Here is a 23,052-nt window from a genome sequence, read left to right on the forward strand (position 1 = left end):
GTATGTGTAACTCCTGAGACAGTACGTATTTCAGCAAATGACTTGCAACCTTTTTGGTGGCATAGCAACAATCGTAGGTAGAATAATTCTCCAGATGTTGGGTGTACATATATGAGCCGTCCTATTGCAGGATCCTTCTTGTCCAACCTGCGAATCCATCCTTTACCAGACCCATGCAACCAGTATCGAGAGACGTAGTTGATATATCGAAGGTCTAAGCCATCGGTATGGGTTTGATTGTTTCTTAACCATTCAGTCAATGTGGTTTTCCCAAATGATGGATTACAAACTACGGTTTGTAACTGCATATGTTCTCTATATGTAACGTTTTGCATATCTTCTAAATGCACTGCTAGAATCTGCACAGACGGATTTCTATTGTGAATTGGAAAATTCAGAATCCTCCATGCCGATTCATGCGGACATATGTAGCGACCATCAACAAAATTCTTTATCTCATTCACCACAGATGATGTGTCAATTGATGTGTTGGGTGAGGTATCATTTTCCTTGCTAATGGAAAATTTAATTCGATCTGCACCTTTAGATATGTACTTAAACAGGTACTTAATCATCATGCTTCACCCGCAACATTCAACATTAATATGAGCGTTAAAGCGCATGCAAAGAGTCTTATTAAATGGTACAACATAACCATTATCGAATGGTATATTATGCTTAACAACACGTAGGCCATTGGCTGACCTTTGGTAATGGACATTACCATCTTTGTCAAACCGTGTGGTTATTTCCAAGTTTTTTGGAAAATATTTGGAGCACTTGCCATCACGCATACATGAAGCATTTGGATTTAGCAAACCACATGGGCCATGAAGCATGCATTCAGTAACAATTTTGTAGAGTGTTGGGTTAATCAATGGGTTTGGTATCTCTGCTGTGATGTACCTGTCAACATCTGCAGGGGTTCTTATCTTGAAAGGTGGGGCAACCCATAATAAAGTATGACAATGAGGTAGCCCCCTTTTCTGAAACTCAATGGTGTATAGATCTATGCAAGGAATTTAACCAACAATGTCATCATGATGGTTGACATCTTACGTTGATAAAATAAAACTGAAAGCTGAATTGTAAGTCTTACCGGCGGTGACGACACCGAACGTTTTGTCTGATCTCAGAAATTTTATAAAAGACTTGACCTTAAGTTCAAAGACTCTTGCAATTATATCAGGTCTGTCTTCCGCATGTTCGCAGCCTATCTTATCAAGGTGTCGCATTATTTCAGGCCATTTAGCGTTGCAGGTGAATGTTATAAAGTATTGAGGGTTACCATGCACTCTACATAGGGCCAATGCATCTTGATAATGCTTATACATATACCGTGGGCCCCCAGTGAACGATGACGGCAAGAATATACGTTTCCCGACATGGCGAGCTTCCGTGTCACCTCTAGATATGGCATCATGTACGCCACTTAGGAATTCACATCGAAATAAATTTTGATTGGCGTTTATATATTCAAGCCGACAGTGTTCGATGCAAACGTATGTGTCTACTAAAAACTGCTTATACAGTCTACCTCCTTTTAACAAATGTGTATATATACCTTCGTGGTCATGTATGAGGTAACTATAATACATATTCATTGTCAACTTCCTATTGACTGACGAAGAGCTCAATCTAAGTCTAAGGTCAGTGGACCATCTTTGTTCTGCAAACGGGAATAGCAATGGGTATTGTAGTGGCATATATGACGAATGTAGTTTGCTAACCCTTTGAGGGACACCATTTTTGGAGTGAATGATGATATCATAGTTATTTGCATTAGAGTCATTCTCACACACAATTGCACCCAATGTTCCTGGTGCTGGAGGCTCGTAAGTTTGTTGCCTACATCCGTTGTACAGCCTTATTTTGAAATCATCAATATTTGCATTGGCACAAAGATCGGCTGTGCTTTTAAATAGCCTCACATATTCGTTAGATGACGCCAGAGTCCTACTAATAAGATCGACAACCTCAGGTAAAAGGCATGGCTGATTAGAATTAGAAAAGAAACGCATTCGGTTTGCAGTTTCATTATGAGTATTATATATATACATTTGTAGATAACGTGGTTTCTCATTAGGTGGGGGACATAAAGATCCCAACTAGTGAGAAACTTGTCCAGAGACTTTGAACACGTATGGTCCACAACTATAGTTAATGCACTCGTCTATCTCTGCACCAAATGAGGTCATTGAAAACATTGAATTGTAAGCGCGAACGTTATGCATAAAGTCAGAGTCACAAAACAGTTCCTTTAACGCAGCCGAAGGCGAAAGAGGAATTGGTAAACAAACAGCTCCACCCCTGCAACATATGCTATACCTTAGTCTCCTGCATAGTGGTGAAGACTTTACTCTTTCTTCAAACCAGAAGAGCGCGCCACAAAACTCACAAACATTCTCGCAATCTCCAAGGTCGACGTATAGTGACGAAGAAGCAGCTGACTGATCAATAGCGTTTGTCTCAGAATTGTATGGTAAGTGTGTAACACTACCGGAAGATCCAGCAGCAACACTGGACATCAAACGCTCGAACCGAGTAGGACAATGATGTCTTGTAGATAGGCGGACGTCTGACGTACTATTTGATGGTTGATTTCTATAATCGTATGGAGCGAAAGGCGTACGCCTTGAAGGCGTTCGTGTAGGTGGCATAAGGCGAATGCGAAAGAAAACCAAACAAACAAAATATAACAGAGGCAAGGCCTAAACTAAAGTAAATAAAAGCAAAAGCATATAAACGTTATAACCAGAGCATACGAAACAAACATCAATAAGCAGGTTAACAAAACTGTAATAGACAAACGTTGCAAAAGTAAATCAAGTGATTGTATACCTTAAACACGAAGCACCACACGTAGAGCGGCAGCCGAAAGTGACCGTCTTCTGTAACAAATAAAAAGTATACAAATTATTGTAAACAAAAATGAAAAGGAATTCATATAAGGTGGGACATTTTTTTACCGTTAACCTTTACTGAAATGTGGACCCTTTAGTTGCAACTATAATAGTGTTAGAACCTTAAATGCAGGTAAAGAACAAATGCATACATACTTTGGATGACGAGGGTCCCATTAGAATATATATATATATTTTTTGGTATTTGAAGTTATTTAATCTGTGAACCACCTGCCTCCTGTGTAATTTATGTTTCGCACCCGCATTTCATCTTTTCACGTTTACACTTGATGTATTTGCATGTCTATTTCATATATTTTATAAATCCAGGGTTGTTGAAAACCTGGGTGTCGAAGCATGAAATGAATCTGACCTGATCCATGACGATGTTTCCACGGATTTTCGAGATGAAACGAACCACGTCTTGATCTTCTTCTCCGGTTGCTTGAGACCTGCAATGGTTTTTCGGGGGTGTGGAGGTGACTGCTAAGAAATCTCAAAGATCTCCTATTTACAGACACAAAAAAGTGGTGGTGGCTCTTATTGAGCATGACCCCTTAATAAGGAGGTGGAGACCTCCTTATATAGAGAGCCTCATGGCCACCATCATGGTACCCTAATGGGCCTAGCCCAGTTAGGGTTACCTCCACAAAACCCCCTCAGCCCAATAACATTGTACTAGTCCATATAATAAAATAAGCCAAACATAATAAATTTAGGGTCGTAAAACCGGGTTTAGTACCATACCCCTACAAGCCCCCCACGTCCAGCGTTGCTCCTGGGCGCGCAAGCGTCTAGGTGGAGCGCTGGACTTTATGAGGTGTGTTAGGCCATGGGGCGGTTTTTTCCCTTTTCTTCGGCCTTATGTTTATTGTCTTTGAGTTTTGGGAGGTTTTCTTCATGATGGTGACATGTTGTGGTCTTTATGATAATGATGGTGCCCTGGCATGAATAAGATATAGCACGCATCATAACAATAGTGGCGCGAGGCCTGATAAAAGGTAGAGCGCGCATCTTGATAATAATGTAACATAACTTGCGCGCGAGGCAGCTTACGAGTTATGAGAATAATAAAGCCTGCGCGCGAGGCGACTTACGGATCTGAGAATAATAAAGCCTGCGCGCGAGGCGACTTACGGATCTATAAGAATAATAAAAACTGCGCGCGAGGCGACTTACGAGCTATAAGAATAATAAAGCCTGCGCGCATGGCGACTTATGAGCTATAAGAATAATAAAGCCTGCGCGTGAGGCGACTTACGAGCTATAAGAATAATAAAGCTTGCGCGCGAGGCGACTTAGGAGCTATAAGAATAATAAAGCTAGCGCGCGAGGCGACTTACGAGCTATAATAATAATAAAGCTTGCGCGTGAGGCGACTTACGAGCTATAATAATAATTGAGCTTGCGCGAGTTGCGGCTTACGAGCTATAATAATAATAAAGCTTGCGCGTGGGGCGACTTACGAGCTATAATAATAATGGAGCTTGCGCGAGTTGCGGCTTACGAGCTATAATAATAATGAAGCTTGCGCGAGTTGCGGCTTATGAGCTATAATAATAATAAAGCTTGCGCGTGAGGCGACTTACGAGCTATAAGAATAATAAAGCTTGCGCGTGAGGCGACTTACGAGCTATAAGAATAATAAAGCCTGCGCGCATGGCGACTTACGAGCTATAAGAATAATAAAGCCTGCGCGTGAGGCGACTTATGAGCTATAAGAATAATAAAGCTTGCGCGTGAGGCGACTTATGAGCTATAAGAATAATAAAGCTTGCGCGCGAGGCGACTTATGAGCTATAATAATAATAAAGCTTGCGCGTGAGGCGACTTACGAGCTATAAGAATAATAAAGCTGGCGCGTGGCCATGTGGGATATTATTAGGCTCCCGCCCTTAGATTCGGATGTCTTCTATTGCGATAACGTGGTGGTGGTATACCACGACAGTCCCCTAATTCATTGCTGCTAAATGAGGTTGTCCTTATCCTGATTTGGGATTAGACTACTCATTTGTTATGTCGCTTGCGCATAGGTTCTGGCTTTGTGCTATGCGCCACGCGCAGATATTGCATGCGCGTGCGCATAGGCTCTGGCTTTGTGTTATGCGCCACGCTCAGATGTTGCATGCGCGTGCGCGTAGACTTTATGTCCCGCGCCACGCGCAGATGTTGCATGCGCGTGCGCGTAGACTTTGTGTCATGCGCCATGTGCAGATGTTGCGTGCGCGTGCGCGTAGACTGTGTGACATGTGTGAGCATGTGATGCGTAAGCATATGTAATATGCGTGAGCATATGTGATGCGTGAGCATATGTGGTGCATGAGCATGTGATATGCGACTGCGCTCAAGCATCATGGTGGTGTGCCTGTTGAACGGAGCGGAGCCGCGTTCGGTCTTGTATTCGGCGCGAAGCGGTATGGGTTTATGAGGATTCCCAACCTTTAAGTTTGGCGCTTGGCCTGATGGGTTTATGAGGATTCCCAACCTTTAAGTTTGGCGCGTGGCCTGATGGGTTTATGAGGATTCCCACCCTTTAAGTATGGCGCGTAGCCATATGGGATATTATGAGGATTCCCAACCTTTAAGTATGGCGTGTAGCCATATGGGATATTATGAGGATTCCCAACCTTTAAGTTTGGCGTGTAGCCATATGGGATATTATGAGGATTCCCAACCTTTAAGTATGGCGTGTAGCCATATGGGATATTATGAGGATTCCCAACCTTTAAGTATGGCGTGTAGCCATATGGGATATTATGAGGATTCCCAACCTTTAAGTATGGCGTGTAGCCATATGGGATATTATGAGGATTCCCGACCTTTAAGCATGGCGCGTAGCCATATGGGATATTATGAGGATTCCCGACCTTTAAGTATGGCGTGTAGCCATATGGGATATTATGAGGATTCCCAACCTTTAAGTATGGCGTGTAGCCATATGGGATATTATGAGGATTCCCAACCTTTAAGTATGGCGTGTAGCCATATGGGATATTATGAGGATTCCCAACCTTTAAGCATGGCGCGTAGCCATATGGGATATTATGAGGATTCCCGACCTTTAAGTATGGCGCGTAGCCATATGGGATATTATGAGGATTCCCGACCTTTAAGTATGGCGCGTAGCCATATGGGATATTATGAGGATTCCCAACCTTTAAGTTTGGCGCGTGGCCTGATGCGCGCATGCACGGCGATGGAGTGGTGACTCGCGAGCGCGCGTGCGTGGCGGAGGTCTCTTGCGCAAAACCCACATGGTGGTTTCCGCGGTGGTTTCCACGGGCGCTCACGCATGTCGGCGGAATGGTGACCCGCTGGCGAGCATGCGTGGTGGCAGTCTTCTGCGCAAAACCCACATGGTGAAGGTCTTTTGCGCGAAACCCACATGGTGGTTCCCGCGGCGGCACATGCATGGCTGCGGAGTGAGAATCCGCGGGCGCGCGTACATGGCGGCGGAAGTCTGGTAATTTTTGGATCTGCTATTTAAGAGTTAGATCTGCAATTTTAAACCTAAAATCCAGGTCTGTAATCTAGATCTAGATCTGTAAATCAGATCTAGATAGATCTGAAGCTCGGAGCAGATTTAAAACCATCACAGATCCGGAGACTTGATCATTCGAGTCAGGCAGTTTCTTTTTGCACAGATCTGGAAGCCTCTTTTAGATCTATGGATCTTTTTGAGCTTTAATAGAACAAGCCTTGAAGCCTTTTTCTGTAAACTTCCAGATCTGGGTTTTTCCTGGGAGAGATCTGACAGCCGAGATGAAGATCGAAGGGTAGTTCGTTGCCGTCCCACGGATGGCGCCAATGTCGAAGCATGAAATGAATCTGACCTGATCCATGACGATGTTTCCACGGATTTTCGAGATGAAACGAACCACGTCTTGATCTTCTTCTCCGGTTGCTTGAGACCTGCAATGTTTTTTCGGGGGTGTGGAGGTGACTGCTAAGAAATCTCAAAGATCTCTTGTTTACAGACACAAAAAAGTGGTGGTGGCTCTTATTGAGCATGACCCCTCCTTATATAGAGAGCCTCATGGCCACCATCATGGTACCCTAATGGGCCTAGCCCAGTTAGGGTTACCTCCACAAAACCCCCTCAGCCCAATAACATTGTATTAGTCCATATAATAAAATAAGCCAAACATAATAATATTAGGGTCGTAAAACCGGGTTTAGTACCATACCCCTACAAGTACTGTTCATTGGCTGACCCAATTACCGCTTTGCACGTGTCCAAAGTCATGTGTTTTTCACGTGGACAATTACAAGTTAACCCACACGTCCCGTCACTATCACACCTTTCTCTGTCTGTTCTCTCTCTTTTTGTTTCAAGGGTTTTCACCACCGGAGCAACGTCATACAAGATCGATCGGATTCAACTTTCCATCAGATCATCTCTCTTTTTGTCTGATTTCTATACCTGGCGTCATTGGGTTATGCAGTTGGTTAATTCTTTCAGTTTGTGGTTTATACTGAAGAGGTATGCACCCGCCTTAACATCGAGCGGGGCGGGTAAACCCACAAGATATAGACAAGAGGCTTGAAATCAGGATGTCATGAAGACACAAAGCCAAAACCTATGCGCGTGGCGCATATCACATATGCTCACGCATATCACATATGTTCACGCATCACATATGCTCACGCGTATCACATACGCTCACGCATCATATATGCTCACGCTTATCACATCTGCGCGTGGCGCATCTGCGTGTGGCGCGTATCACATACGCTCACGCATCATATATGCTCACGCATACCACATCTGCGCGTGGCGCATCTGCGTGTGGCGCGTATCACATATGCTCACGCATCACATCTGCGCGTGGCGCATCTGCGCGTGGCGCATATCACATATGCTCACGCATATTACATATGCTTGCGCATATCACATCTGCGCATGAAACATCTGCGCGTGAGAATAAAGAGAAGACCTCGCGCATCCCCAGGATAGGCGCATATCACACATGCACATAATCAACCACGTCCTTATCCAAATCAGGATAAAGACAACCATGATTGTGCTCATCAGACAACCTTCCAGAAGGTATTCTTTAAGGAATAAAGAATATGCTGATGTTGACAGCTGCCAATGAAAGGTAGACAACTCAGCAAAACCCATGTGCTACCACGTGATTGCACATGGGTCAGGTGAAATACCTTGGTCAGGGAATAATTAATGAAAAAGCACCAGGTGTCCTAAGGACACGTGGCGCGAAGCAATAGGAGGAGGCCAAAAAGGCCCTAATTGGGTCTGAGCCCAATCATTGGAAACCCTAACACTATAAATACCACACCACCTCCACAAGGGGAGGTAAGCAAGAAAATACATTCTAAATCCTTACTCACTTTCAGATTATTATTATCTTCTCCTACAATCTCTTATTCTCACACAGGAGGGTTACCCTAAAGAGGACCCCTCTGTCCCTTTCTGAGGGGTAAGTTCACGGTGCTGCTCGTTTTGTAGGTGGAAGAATTCATACCCCGGAAAACCATCGGTGATATAGCATACTCATACCCGAGGAAAGTTGATCGTCTACTAGCAAGTCGATCCACGTTTCTTCATTGGCGCCATCACCTGTTACAATGGCAACAAAACCACTATCTCATCAGTTCTCTCTGAAAATCTTCACCATGGTTTCCGGTGTTCGAAACAGCGATCAAGTTCTGGAGGATAATGAGCTTGAGGATGTTAATGAGGGACAGCAATTTCTGAGGGCGCCGCGTGATACTGCGCGCACCACCAGTAACCATCCTTTCATCACAACACCTCATAGCCAGACTGAAACTCCTCCAGACGATCTCACGTTCCAAAATCTGACTGGTGCAAAACAAAAAGGACCAATGGGTCCGGAAGTTGAAACCAATGACCCTAAAGAATGGCTCATAAACGAACAACGGCGTTTAATGGACAAATACAATGAGCTGGTCAAACACAAAAAGTTAGCCGACTTAACACAAAGGCTCGCATTTGATAAACAAACCATTCAGGGAACAACAAAAAGGGCGCGCGCGCCGGAAGATGGTCACTCTGTTCACACCGAACACGCTGATTTTAGTGATGAAGAAGTGCACAGCATGAGGAAGACGCGAGATACTCATGCAGGAGGTTCACAGCTTCGCGCGCACATGAACATAGCGCCTGGAGCCAAAGTTGATATGGATCTATACACACCGTACAACCCACAAGCGAGAGGGCAAGTGGACGTAACCACACCATATAGGCCAGCCATCTTGGTGAAGCATTCAAAATTCACTGAGCGCATTACGAAGGCTCCCATTCAACACAAAACCAAGATGCCAAGTGGTCTAGGCAAGTACGATGGTACAACAGATCCAGATGATTTCTTACAAGGTTTTTACAACACTGGAAACCTAGAAAGCTGGACGATGCCAACATGGTGTCACATGTTTGCTCGCTGCCTCACGGGCGCAGCGCGTGTCTGGTTCGAAAGCTTGCCGACAGGACAAATTGATGGGTTCGAAGAGCTATTGGAGAAGTTCCAGGCTCACTTTGTACAGCAGCGCAGACACACGCGCGACCCCGATGACATCATGCACTGCGTGCGCAGGAATGATGAAACCATTGAAGACTACATAACTCGTTTCAACCAGGAATCTCTTGCAATTGGAGGTATCACTGAACAACTCCTGCGCGTGGCCTTTATACAAGGTGCGCGCAGTGATCAACTCCGCAGAGCTCTCGTGAGCAGAGATGGCATGCCAACCACTTGGGCTAAGCTTATGGAAGCATCGCGAGTCTTCGCGCGAAATGAAAAACAAATTGCCCAAGACAGAGCAAGAGATAGAGGGCATCAAACAGAAGCACCACGCAACAATGAAAGGAGGGGCAAACAAAACTCCGTATGGTCCAGGTTGCAACAAACTAGTTATTCTCCCGCAGAAAAGCAAGCGCAACCAAGTTCACCCCAGCCCCAAAAAGACATTCGTAATCGCGGAGAAGGTCTCAAGAGGGAAGGCGGCAGAGAGCCTAACAGACCTCTACCAAGAATATGGACTCCCCTCACCAAAACGCCTTCGCAAGTGTTAAACACAGAAAATGTCCAGTTTAAAAGCCCCAAGCCATTACTCCATAAGGGACCACCAAACAGTGGCAAGTATTGTGAGTTTCACAAGTCCACAGGGCACAACACCGATGTATGCCACCATTTGAAGGATGCGATTGAAAGAGATGTGAAATCAGGCAAGTTGGCTCACCTGGTGAAAAACCCAAGACCAGAGAATGAACAACCAGATGGAGCCTCAGCCAGTAAAAAATTCAAAAGAATCTGTGTAGCTGAAGGAGGAAGGCAAGGGCAAATATCGAGGAAGAGAAGCGCGCAAGTCCAAGGGGATTGGCGCGAGCAACAAGTAATCTTCCCAAGAATCAGAGGAGGCCCGTCTATCAGCAGTCCTCTAGTCATCACTGCACACATCGCTCATTATGAGGTGTCAAAAGTCCTGGTGGACACCGGCAGTGAATCAGACATCATGTATGAGTAATGTTTCAGGAAGTTGGATCCAGCAGACCAAGCAAGGCTCGAAATTGTGAATGCACCAATCTCGGGTGTCTCAAACGAAATTATTCACCCCCTAGGTCAGATACAATTCGAACTAACTATGGGGGATGAGAAACACAAGCGAGCTGAAATTGTCAACTTCTTGGTCTTGCCCACCACTTCATGCCATAATATGATCTTGGGTAGAGGAACGATTGCCCAATTCAACGCCATATCGTCACCAGCGCACGGCGCGTTGGGGTTCCCAACACCAACAGGAGTAACATTTGTATACCGAGATCATTTGTGCGCAGTAACAAGTATACCGCGTGAAGGGAGAATGAAGCTTCCAATGGCAAACAACGCGCCAGAGGAATGGATTTTCAACCCAAAATTCCCAGAACAAACAATCACAATTGGAGCTACGATATCAGATGACACAAGGGTGAGAATGAAAAGATTGCTCACAACGTATATATCGGTCTTCGCGTGGCAACATTCTGATATGACTGGGGTTCCGCGAGACCTGGCGCAGCATTCTCTCAACACATTCAAGTCTGTAGAGCCAATTGCTCAAAAGAAAAGAGTCATGGGGGATGAGAAGGCAAAGGCCATGAATGAGCAAGTAGAAGATCTACTGCGCGCAAATATCATCCGCCCAATACGATACCAAACATGGGTAGCCAATCCTGTGATGGTAAAGAAGAGCAATGGGTCATGGAGAATGTGCATTGATTTCAAGGACCTCAACAAAGCGTGTCCAAAAGATTGTTACCCCCTCCCAAACATTGACGCGAAGGTGGACTCTGTGGCGCCATTTAAGCTCAAATGTTTCCTGGATGCCTATAAGGGCTATCACCAAATTCAAATGGCACCACAAGATGAGGACAATACTGCCTTCAGAACTGACAAGGGTGTTTTCTGTTACACAAAAATGCCCTTTTGTTTGAAGAATGCAGGAGCCACTTACCAAAGACTCATGGATGCGGTTTTCAACGAGCAAATTGGAAGAAACCTAGAAGTCTACGTGGATGATTTGGTGATTAAAAGCAGGGAGGAAAAACAAATGCTCAAAGACATCGAAGAAACCCTTTGGCGCCTAAAGGAAGTAAACATGAAGCTCAATTCGAGCAAATGCACATTCGGCGTAGAAAAAGGGAAATTTCTCGGTGTAATGGTCACCAAGGATGGTTTCAAGGTGAACCCAGAGAAGGTGGAGGCTATCCTTGACATGCCCTCACCATCCACCATGAAGGAAGTTCAAAAGTTGAATGGTAGATTGGTATCAATTAACAGGTTCCTAGCGAACCATGCAAGCAAATCTACCCCATTCGTTAACACATTGAGAAATTGCTTAAAGAAAAGCCAATTCAAGTGGACGCCTGAGGCCGAGCAAGCTCTCAGTGAGATAAAAGAATGTCTGATAAATCTGCCTGCGCTCACAGCTCCACTACTTGGCGAAACTCTAACGTTGTACCTGTCAGCAGGAGAGTGCGCCATTGGCGCAGTGTTGTTGGTGGATCGCAAGGGAATCCAAACACCAATCTATTATGTAAGTCGGGTGCTGACAGATCCTGAGACGCGCTACACCATCATAGAAAAGTTAGTTTTATCACTAACACATGCGTCGCGCAAGCTTCATAGATATTTCAATGGTCATCCCATTGAAGTCCTGACTGATTACAACATCCAGCAAGTCTTGCGACGTCCCGCGCTCTCAGGAAGGCTGACAAAATGGGCGCTGGAATTAGGGGAGCACACGATCACCTACAAACCTCGTCCAGCAATCAAGGGACAAGTCTTAGCTGATTTCATTGCAGAAATCCCTGAAGGAAAAGTCGAAGAGGCTCAGCGCGAAGTAGACCCTCCGCAAGCCAATAATGAAGAAAATGTTTGGAGATTATTCACTAATGGAGCTTCAAACAACGAAGGGTCCGGCGCAGGCCTCAAACTGGTGGATCCAGAAAGTCGTGAGTATACTTACGCAATCAGGTTGGATTTCAAGAGCACCAACAATGAAGCTGAGTATGAAGCCCTGCTGGCTGGTCTGCGCATCGCGCACAAGTTCGGAGTTAAAAAGCTAGAGGCTCATGTCGATTCATACTTGGTAGCAGCACAGGTCAATGGCCTTTATGATGCCAAGGAGAACACTATGCCTCTGTATTTAGAGCAGGCGAAGAAACTCACCGAGCAATTTGACTTCTTCAGAATCATACATATTCCGCGCAGTGAAAACAAGTCTGCCGACGCGCTGAGCAAGATGGCATCAACCAGCTTCGATCACTTTGGCAAAGATGTCAGGGTGGAAGTAATGAGCAACCCGTCGGTGGGAGCGAAGTCTGTCCTTGTAATTCATACAACACCTTCATTATGGATAACTCCATTAATGGAATTCTTGAAGGAGGGAAAGGTACCGGACGATCGCGCACAGGCGAGGAAGATAAGACACAAGTCGTAGAACTACGAACTGCTTGATGGTACGTTATATCGACGCTCTTATCTTGGACCGCTCATGAAATGCCTGGATGCCGAGGAAGCAAGCTATGTGATCAGAGAGATACACGAAGGAATCTGTGGAATACATACTGGCCCGCGCATGGTGGTTGCCAAGGCAATGAACGCAGGTTACTATTGGCCAGGCATGTACTTGGACGCGTTAAAAGAGATCCAAAAATGCAAAGCGTGTCAGAGCTATGCGCCAAACACCATGCGGCCAAAGAACAACTTGATTCCGGTGACCTCCGCATGGCCTTTCCACAAATGGGCAATCGATATTGTGGGTCCCTTACCACAAGCGCAAGGGTGAGTAAAGTTTTTGGTAGTGGCAGTAGACTATTTCACAAAATGGGTTGAAGCCAAGCCACTAGCAAAAATCACAGCCGAGGCAATGAAGCAATTTATTTGGAGCCACATCATATGCCGTTTTGGCCTTCCAATGGAAATTATGAGCGACAATGGCAAACAATTCACTGACAGGAAGATATCCAGTTGGCTCAAGGAATTGCGCATCAACCAAGTCTTCACTTCAGTATACCACCCTCAAGGGAATGGCCAAGTGGAGCACGCGAACCAAAGCTTGCTGAATGGGCTGAAGAAAAGGTTGGAGGGAGAATCCCATGCATGGGTCGAGGAGTTACCTAATGTCCTGTGGGCGCACAGGACATTAAGCAAAACCAGCAATGGCGAGTCCCCGTTCAGCCTAACCTATGGAACGGAGGCTATGATTCCAGCAGAGATTGGATGCCCATCCTATAGAGTGCTCATGACGAGTAAGACGGATAACGAGCGCGAAAGGAGGTTGGATCTCAACTTACTTGAGGGGCGCAGAGAGGCGGCTATCATCAGTGAAGCCAAATACAAGAAAAAACTAGAAAAATATTACAATCAGCGCGTGAAAGAATGCCACTTCAAGAAGAATGATTTTGTCCTTCGGAACAATGAAGCTAGTCGCGCAATACCCCCGGGAAAGATGTCTCCCAACTGGGAGGGACCTTATCAAGTCTCGGAAGAATTGGGAAAAGGCGCATACGCTCTAAAAGATTTGAATGGAAAGAAGATCCCGCGCACATGGAACGCAGCACAGCTTAGAAAATGTTTCATGTAAAAGTTGTCAAGTTTGTAATAAAGGCCCTTTAAGCCATTATGAATAATGATGCGCGCTATTTTCTCTTAATGTGTGTTCTATTATGCATACATGTTTCACACTTCCCTTTATTAATTTTGAGCAATATGACAACATTATATTGACATCAAACTAAAAATAAAACGAAGTAAAACATACATGCGCGAGCTTCAAGCTCAAACGCGTTAACGAGTTTTAACTCTAAAACGTCAGGGCCTTAGCCCAATAATATGAGCCTTAGCTCAGGGCCTTAGCCCAATAATATGAGCCTTAGCTCAAAATACTTAACATCCATCCTACATGCTGCGCAGCTAAACCATAAAAATACCTTAGCACAGCTAAGGCAAAGCACATGCCAAAACATAGTTGTTAAGGTCTCAGGTCGAGGTCGCGCATGGGATTGTAATGGATATCAGAGTAACACATACTGACACGTAAAGGCTAAAAAACTCATTCATAATTCCCTATAATAAATGCGCGATAACGTCGCGCAAAAGAGGAATAATGAAATGCCAAGGCACGTGTCAGCATATTCAGAATATTACAAAATAACTTGAAATATGATAAGGATTAAGTAAAATAATTTCCTTACAACCTTGTTCAAGTTTCAATGTGCAAGCATATCTTATATTCAACAAGCAAACACATGCAATATAAAGAGATGAATTGGGAATGCGCAAGATGCGAATAAGGGAAAAACAAAATTTCATTCCAAAACATAGAAGTTTACAAATTTACAAAATGATGAGATAAAAACTACAAACAAAAAAAAAACATGAAGGGCTTTTCAAGTCTCTATATCAACATCGGCCTCTTCATCGTCCTCATCATTACCTCCTCCCTCAGCATCTGGCGCAGCCCGCTCCTCGTCATCTCCAAACTTACCATAATCAAGCTGTTCGTCTTGAATGGAGTCATCTTCTATCACGATAGTGTCAGGAGTAGGTCTTTTGGCCACGCCAGAGCCGCTAGCAGAGGCAGCATTGCCCGCGCCATCATCGCTGCCACCAGTCCCTTCACATTCGTCAAGTAATTTCTTTAGCGCGCCAAGATCGGGCTGGTCAGCAAGCGCGGCTATCTGCAAGTCACAAGGAAAAGTATGAGTACAAAAGATTAGGAAAATAAGTCAAGATAAACTCATTAAGGTTAAAATACCTGCTCAAGGATGGGAATGGGAGTATTCAAATACTTCTCCCCCACCTCGGCCATGTCAGCGCAGACAACGTCGAGCTGATAAGGGTAGTCGGATGGATTCTTTTTCAGCATGCCATATTCATAGCCATCCTTAAACCCTTCAGCTCGACCCACCAAGCGCGACGCAGCATTGCAATCCATCACAAGGGTCTGAAACTCGTCTGAGTATTTCATCGCGTAAGCACAACGAGTCACACCCTGTGAAACTAGCCATTGACGATCCTGCGCGAGGGAAGAAACAGACGTCTCAAGAGCAGGAATCTGAGAGTTTAACAACTCAACAGTTTCCTTGGTTTGTTTTAGCTCTTCTCTGTCAGACGCTGCTGCCGCCAAGGCTTCATTCTTTTCCGCTCGCGCAGCATCGAGCTCTTCTCGGCCAGACGCTGCTGCCGCCAAGGCTTCATCCTTTTCTGCTCGCGCAGCTTCGAGCTCTTTCTTCAGGCGCGCAACCTCACTCTCTAATAAAGATTTGTCAGTGTTAGCCTGCACAAGAGTTTGATCACGCGCCTCTGCCTCCAACTCCAAGTCACGCGCTCGGCGCGCGTACCTGGCCGCATCCGCTTCTGCCGCCTGCAGCTTCTCCCGCGCAGCCTGCAGCTCATGCACGCGCTTCACAAAGGCAGCGTTGGCACTTGCTCGGTTCTCGCTAAGTTCTGCTTGGAGTTTCTCAGCTCTCTCTCGAGCGTCAGAAAGATTCCAAGCAGAAATCTTAGCCTCTTGCTTGGCCTCCGCAAGGGCATCACGCACTTTTATATAATCATTGCGAAGCTCTTGGGAGGCAGCAAAGAACGCAGACCCAGCAAAAAGGTGGTCGTTGAGCAAGTCCACGCGAGCGCGGTCCTCCTGAAACCTCCTTTCAGCCGGAGACACAGAGTGAGCCCAGAAGTCTTCACACACGCCCATGGATTGAAATGAGCTATCTTCAGTAATATTCCAGCTCAGGCGGTATATGTGATTGGCTTCCTGCAAACACAAAGCAGCGCAAAAGAAACGTTTTAGTTATCTAGACACTAATTTGGAAGTCCGCACAGCGGAGAAAAACAAACTTATACCTGCGGAGAGCCAGCAGAAAAGTCAGCGCCAGCCCCACGAGAAGAAGGCTGCGCCACGAAATCTCGTGGCGCTACAGGGCTTGCGCGGCCACCATCGGAATCTTCAAAATTGACATCCTCATCCTCTGTAACAGGTCTTTTCTCCTGCGACTTGGAAAAATCAAAAACAGTCTCACGAGGAGGACTGCGCGCAGGAGGAGGTGAGGGAGGTCTTGACGCCGTTAGATCAGCGCGTAAAATAGTCTCCTGCTCCTTAGTAATCCCAATGAGAGGAGATTCAGTGCTTGCTGGAGCAGGAGCAGAACTAACGGCGCCGGCGCCGGCGACAGCAGCGCCACCAGCAGCTTGTGTGCCAGCAATAATTCCTATGAAAAAACCAACAAGGAGAAATGATTCATAACTTGATCTAAAGGAAAAAAAATCAGAAAATCAAAGCGCAATAAATACCTTGGCGCACCGCCGTCCGCAAATTGAGCATCGCCATGAAGTCCATCTTCCCCCTTTTCGAGGGTAAAACAGGGGACTTCAAAGCAACCTTCGGCGCAGCCTCGGTACCTTGCTGCGCCTGAGGTTGAGCCACCAAAGTCGCCGGCTCTACAAACATTTGAGTGAGCAAAGCTTCATTAATAACTCTATCGGAATCACGCTCATAAAACCACAAAATATAAACAAAGTATACCTGTGGGAGAAGATGAAACAGCAGGCGCAGCGCCGCTTCCCTTGTCCGCCGCGCGAAGAGATGTGGTGGCAGCACCATACCTCGTGTGGACGGGAGGATTGCCCACACCTCGAGGCAAAGAAGACGAGGAAAACTTGGAGGTAAATCCCTTGGTTTTCTCAAGTCCCTTCGCTTGAGTAGGAGGATCCTGGGCAACAGGGGCATCATTTTTCTTCTGTTTTTTACTGGCCCCCGCGCCAGTTTTGCCTTTAGCTTTGCGCTTGAGTTGTGGCGCCTCAGCTTCTTCCTCCACCTCCTCTTCCGCAAGCTCCAACTCATAATTCTCGAGCGCATCTACAATACGTGCAACAGAAATGTTAACCAAATTTGATATTCTAAAGGCATAAGCATAAGTACAAAGGCTTACCAGGCGCATCGCTATCAAAGCAAAACTCTAAATCGACAGGGATGAACATATCATCGAAGCGATCGGGGAAAGCAACTTCCCCAGCGCTCAGCGCGACAGAGCCACCCTCCATATGCTCGTCATAGGCGGCGTGGACGTATTCCTTGCTTACTGCATAAAACAAGACAACTGATATCAGCAAAACGAATTATATCCGCGCAGAAATAATGCAATGAGCTAAATAACTCACATAAGCCATCAACTTGGATGACAGGCTCAGTCGCGCTGTCGGTCCACCTCTTGCTCATACCAACCCCCACCAGCGCCTCCTCGCAAATATTCTTGGCGGGGGATGGTTCAGCAGTTAACTTGTTAACCCATGCGCCCGTTGGGTTCTTAAGAACATTCTCATCCGCGGGCGCAGAAGTGATCGCGCGCAAGGTCATGCGGATGGGAATCACACCAGCCTTAATATAAAAAATTTTTTCAGACCAGTCATGAAGGCTTTTGAAGGAAACAGTGCAGCACTTAACCTTCTGACTGCGCGGTATGAAAGAGAACCAAGAATCTTGGATTGTTGGCTTGTAAAAATATTGAAAGCGCCGAGGGGTGGGCTCCTCGCGCTGAGCTTTGCACATGAACTCAAAATGAGTCATGCGCACTAGTCCACAAGGATGGACTTGGGATATGTGAATCCCATAAAACTGAAGGAGCGCACCCATAAACCTTGTCATCGGAAGACGAAGGTTACAGTGAGTGAAAAAGTGAGAGTATAAAGAGATATAGCCGGTGGGCGGATCTGCCGCCGTTTGCCCGGCCGCCGGGAGCAGACAGCTGTACTCAGGGAGAAAACCCTGAGAGGCGATGAGATTGTCGAAATCAGACTGTTTCAGTTTGCAGGGAATCTCATCCCATCTCTTCACTGTTTTGTTCTTCCCCACCTCCTCCGACGAGGCCTCGGCAGCCCGTTTACCCTTGCCGGTCTTCTTCAAAGTGGACATAACTAATGATTTTACACGGTGTTTGCTGGGGGAAATTGTGGTGTCTGGGTTATCAGACATACAATGGTGAATCAAACAGCGGTTACTTTAAGCACGGAAATCTGGAAGCAAAAGACAGGCTCTTAATCGGAATGAAAATTGAAGGAGAAAGAGCTCTGAAATAACAATGAAGATGAAGAAAAACCACTCAAAAGGCTTGCTTTTATAGGCCCAGGAGAGAGAAAGAAACAGGTACTGATCAGAGTCACGCTCACGCGCCCCCACTCGCAGGTGCAGGCCAACATGAGCGCGACACGTGTTCCTGACACTGTATGAGGAGACATGAAAGGTCCCTGTAGCACCTCGAGCACACGAAAAGTCTGACACAACGTCTCCATCTCTGACGCATGTCAGCACCAACCAACCACGTACATGAACGATTCATTTCAACCAAAAGGATAGAATTTCGCGCAACGCACATATGAGAAATAAAAAAGAAAAGACAAACCCTATTAAAAGAGCAAACTATTAAGTCTAATATCTATCTTACCTCGCTCGCGCGAGACAAGACACACATTAGACTGGGGGGGCTTGAAGAGGTATGCACCCGCCTTAACATCGAGCGGGGCGGGTCAACCCACAAGATATAGACATGAGGCTTGAAATCAGGATGTCATGAAGACACAAAGCCAAAACCTATGCGCGTGACGCATATCACATATGCTCACGCATATCACATATGTTCACGCATCACATATGCTCACGCGTATCACATACGCTCACGCATCATATATGCTCACGCTTATCACATCTGCGCGTGGCGCATCTGCGTGTGGCGCGTATCACATACGCTCACGCATCATATATGCTCACGCATACCACATCTGCGCGTGGCGCATCTGCGTGTGGCGCGTATCACATATGCTCACGCATCATATGCTCACGCATCACATCTGCGCGTGGCGCATATCACATATGCTCACGCATATTACATATGCTTGCGCATATCACATCTGCGCATGAAACATCTGCGCGTGAGAATAAAGAGAAGACCTCGCGCATCCCCAGGATAGGCGCATATCACACATGCACATAATCAACCACGTCCTTATCCAAATCAGGATAAGGACAACCATGATTGTGCTCATCAGACAACCTTCCAGAAGGTATCCTTTAAGGAATAAAGAATATGCTGATGTTGACAACTGCCAATGAAAGGTAGACAACTCAGCAAAACCCATGTGCTACCACGTGATTGCACATGGGTCAGGTGAAATACCTTGGTCAGAGAATAATCAATGAAAAAGCACCAGGTGTCCTAAGGACACGTGGCGCGAAGCAATAGGAGGAGGCCAAAAAGGCCCTAATTGGGTCTGAGCCCAATCATTGGAAGCCCTAACACTATAAATACCACACCACCTCCACAAGGGGAGGTAAGCAAGAAAATACATTCTAAATCCTTACTCACTTTCAGATTATTATTATCTTCTCCTACAATCTCTTATTCTCACACCGGAGGGTTACCCCAAAGAGGACCCCTCTGTCCCTTTCTGAGGGGTAAGTTCACGGTGCTGTTCGTTTTGTAGGTGGAAGAATTCATACCCCGGAAAACCATCGGTGATATAGCATACTCATACCCGAGGAAAGTTGATCGTCTACTAGCAAGTCGATCCACGTTTCTTCATATACGATTAGGGTTCCGAGTCGGTCAAGTGGCGGTAGTGTTTCATCTTCTCAGATGGCGGCAGTTGTAGATGAAGAGTAGATCGACGACGGCAACCCCTACCTCGGCCTGGTAAAATGTTCTTTCCTTAATATGTGCAAATTGTTCATCGAATCTTGATTTTTATTTTAGCAATTCGTTGTTAATTAGATAGGACATAGTTCAAAACTCTAAGTTTCCATCAACATATGTTGCTTTTAGTTACTATCCAAAACCCTAATTTTTGTATTTGCAGTGGTCAAGGCTACTCTTATTGATCATTTTGTGAGATATCTTAGGCACTCAATCTCTTTGGCAAACATCAATGATTTCTCAATTAAGTAAATCATGTCTATGACTGATTACATGTTGATGATTGATCAATTCAGTGAGTATTTTGGTTTATGGATTTTTAGATTTATTGTTTAAGTAGCTGTTTTAATTAACATTAACAATTTGTAAACTAAACAAATTTATAATCATATTTGCAGTTCTTTGAAGGACCCCTTGACTACTTGGGTAGCCTAAAGCAGCTATACAGCCTTTCCAAATCAGTGAACAAGGTCGTTTTGGTGATAGAGGCTTGCAAGGATTTTCGTTATCGGGCCATGTATCCTATGAACCAACTTCTGGGTCTTTTTTTTTCCGGAAAATTGTCCTTTGTTGTCTTTGACAAATGAACCTTCACTTTGTTTAACATATTATTAATCTATTTATTACGTTTTTATGAGGTGAGTTTAATTTTTATAATTTGTATCCTATTTTTTGGCCACAACAACTCATGATTTTCCTTCATGGTACTTTAACTCATGCAGCTATGAAGACTTGGCAGCACACGCTAACATGATCAACTACTAACAGGTACTTGAACAGTTGAACATATTACAAGGCTAACTTGGTATTTCTAAAAGATTATGCTGCAAGGTTGGATAACAACGAATTCAACCTTTTTTTCCTTTTTTGTCGTGAAGAATATGTCACTTGAGGTTTGCTCTTTTTATTTTATTTTTGTACACATAATTAGGACTACAGTCTACACATTAGGTTGTTTGCCTTATCTTCTATTGTATTAATTTGTTATAATTAGTTTACTTTTAGTCCCACATATTTAGGAGTGTACTATGTACCTTTCGTGTTTATTTATGTTGTTTGATGGCCCATGTGGATTATGAGATGTCAATGGAGGCTCTTTTAGTAGGTAATGATCAAAAATTACATTTATATATATATATATATATATATATATATATATATATATATTTGAAGTTTTACTATTGAATTAAGAATTGGATTAGTTACAAGTGTCAAATGTACATCAACTCATGACAGTGTTGTTTCAGAGTGTTATCAAGCTCAGATTACGTGACAACAAAGGGGATGGTAGCAACATTTCAATCAAAGCCTTAAGCAATTGCACTCCACAGCAAGAGGAAAATTGGTAAGTTTTATCATGTCTATGAATTTATTTATTGCATTGTAATATTACTGTATGAAATAAATCTATTGTCACTCCACAATATAGGCACTACTTTATGCAGGCCCTTTTGGTATTGAAGCATAAAAGACGTTTGAAGAGGTGTGTGTTGTCTTTGGAGACACTCTTAACTAGATGCTTATAGGTCACCTTAGACCATGTGTAGTCATAAAGCTCCACTATCAGGGGTTATGCGCCACGTGGCGCCCAGTCAGAGTTATGATTTTGTACAAAAACAGGCTGTAGTCATAACTCTCCACTACCAGGGGTTATGCGCCACGTGACGTCCAGTCATTATTAATTTTATTTGTTTTTTTAAATACTAAATCATTTTAATAAATTAACATAAAATTAAAAATTACATTAAACTTCCAAATAAAAAAATACATCAAATTAAAATAAAAAACATAAACAATACTAATAAAACTAAAACTCATTTATATTTTTCTAAAATTTTCGCTCGTCGATTGGCTTTTAGAGATTGGACTATCGGGTCGTCTTCGGATAGCTCGTTTGATAAAATCTCGATGTCTTTGTCCATCTCATTCCTTCAAAGTAGGTCGACGGCGTCCAAATTTACTTGAAGTCGTTGGGTTCCACGTTGGTGTAAATCTTGGAGTCGAGAGTTCATTAATTGGAATTGGCTTTCCAATTCGGGATTCGAACCCGTTGCCGACGACGAACCGGCCCCTTTCCCTTTCCTTTGCCTTTGGTTCTTCTACCCCCCGGCCGAGGCATGTCGGTAGTATTCACGGGGTCATTATCGCTTAAGTTGAAGTTTCGAGCGTCGGAACGGGGCGTGTCTGGATCAACCGAAGATGATGTTTTAGACTTTTTTTTATGCGGACCACCTTCGTCTTCGTCTTCGGCTTCGGCATCCAACACCATGCCCCATTTTGGGTGATGCCTCAATAGGTCTTTCCAAATTCCAAATTAGTTGAAGGTCCCGCCGACCTTATGTTGAAACTCAACCAACGCGTTATCCATGATTTCGCGTCCGAGACACCACTACTCCTAGTTCGATTCATCCGAGAGAAAACCGTATGGAAAGCCATGCATTTGGTGTTTATGTCGCCCCATTTCGACAGTAACGAATGTTTTTCTCGACGCGAGTCCCCGCCAAGGTTGTGAAACCTCTCTATAATTTTGTGCCAAAATACCCTCATTTTTTGATAGTTCGCTAAAAAAATAAAAACATTACAAGTTTAATGTTTGTTATAAGAAATTTAAAAAAATATATATGCATTTTAAAAACCTACCGCATTTGGCATCTTCCGATATTTGGCACCAAGCACGAGCACATAGTACGCACTCGTCGATACTCCACGCTATCACCGTCTTTTTAACCCGAGGTTCACCGGCAGGCTTCTTTGCGTGTTTTTTCGAACATCCGCGTTGGCTCGAACCGCCATCGGGTTGTGTCTCCGGCACGAACTCGACCTCGGGTTGGGTCTCCGGGGCGGGTTGGGAACCCGAACCCGCAAAAATGTTTGTCATTGGGTTTTGGAAACCGGGCACCGCACTTGGCATAGAGCTTTGTAGAAGTGCAATGTACGCGG

At 44.8% G+C, this 23,052-nt stretch overlaps 1 long non-coding RNA gene across 2 annotated transcripts; it reads left to right on the top strand.

The window, feature by feature from the left end:
• The first annotated feature begins 7,334 nt into the window (after positions 1-7,334).
• LOC143623382 (uncharacterized) lies at positions 7,335-21,641 on the top strand. 2 transcript variants are annotated; one of them, XR_013151881.1, is made up of 6 exons: positions 7,335-7,364; positions 19,984-20,112; positions 20,511-20,629; positions 20,835-20,880; positions 21,193-21,217; positions 21,349-21,641. It is a non-coding gene; the product is annotated as an uncharacterized LOC143623382 (long non-coding RNA). The 2 variants fall into 2 exon arrangements; XR_013151882.1 differs by lacking the exon at positions 21,193-21,217 and having other exon boundaries at positions 21,372-21,641.
• The last annotated feature ends 1,411 nt before the right edge of the window (positions 21,642-23,052 follow it).

Source organism: Bidens hawaiensis, unplaced genomic scaffold (genome assembly GCF_021521415.1).
Source record: "Bidens hawaiensis isolate Kalapana, Puna unplaced genomic scaffold, B.hawaiensis_p1.1 tig00003430_1, whole genome shotgun sequence".
Classification (NCBI taxonomy): Eukaryota; Viridiplantae; Streptophyta; class Magnoliopsida; order Asterales; family Asteraceae; genus Bidens; species Bidens hawaiensis.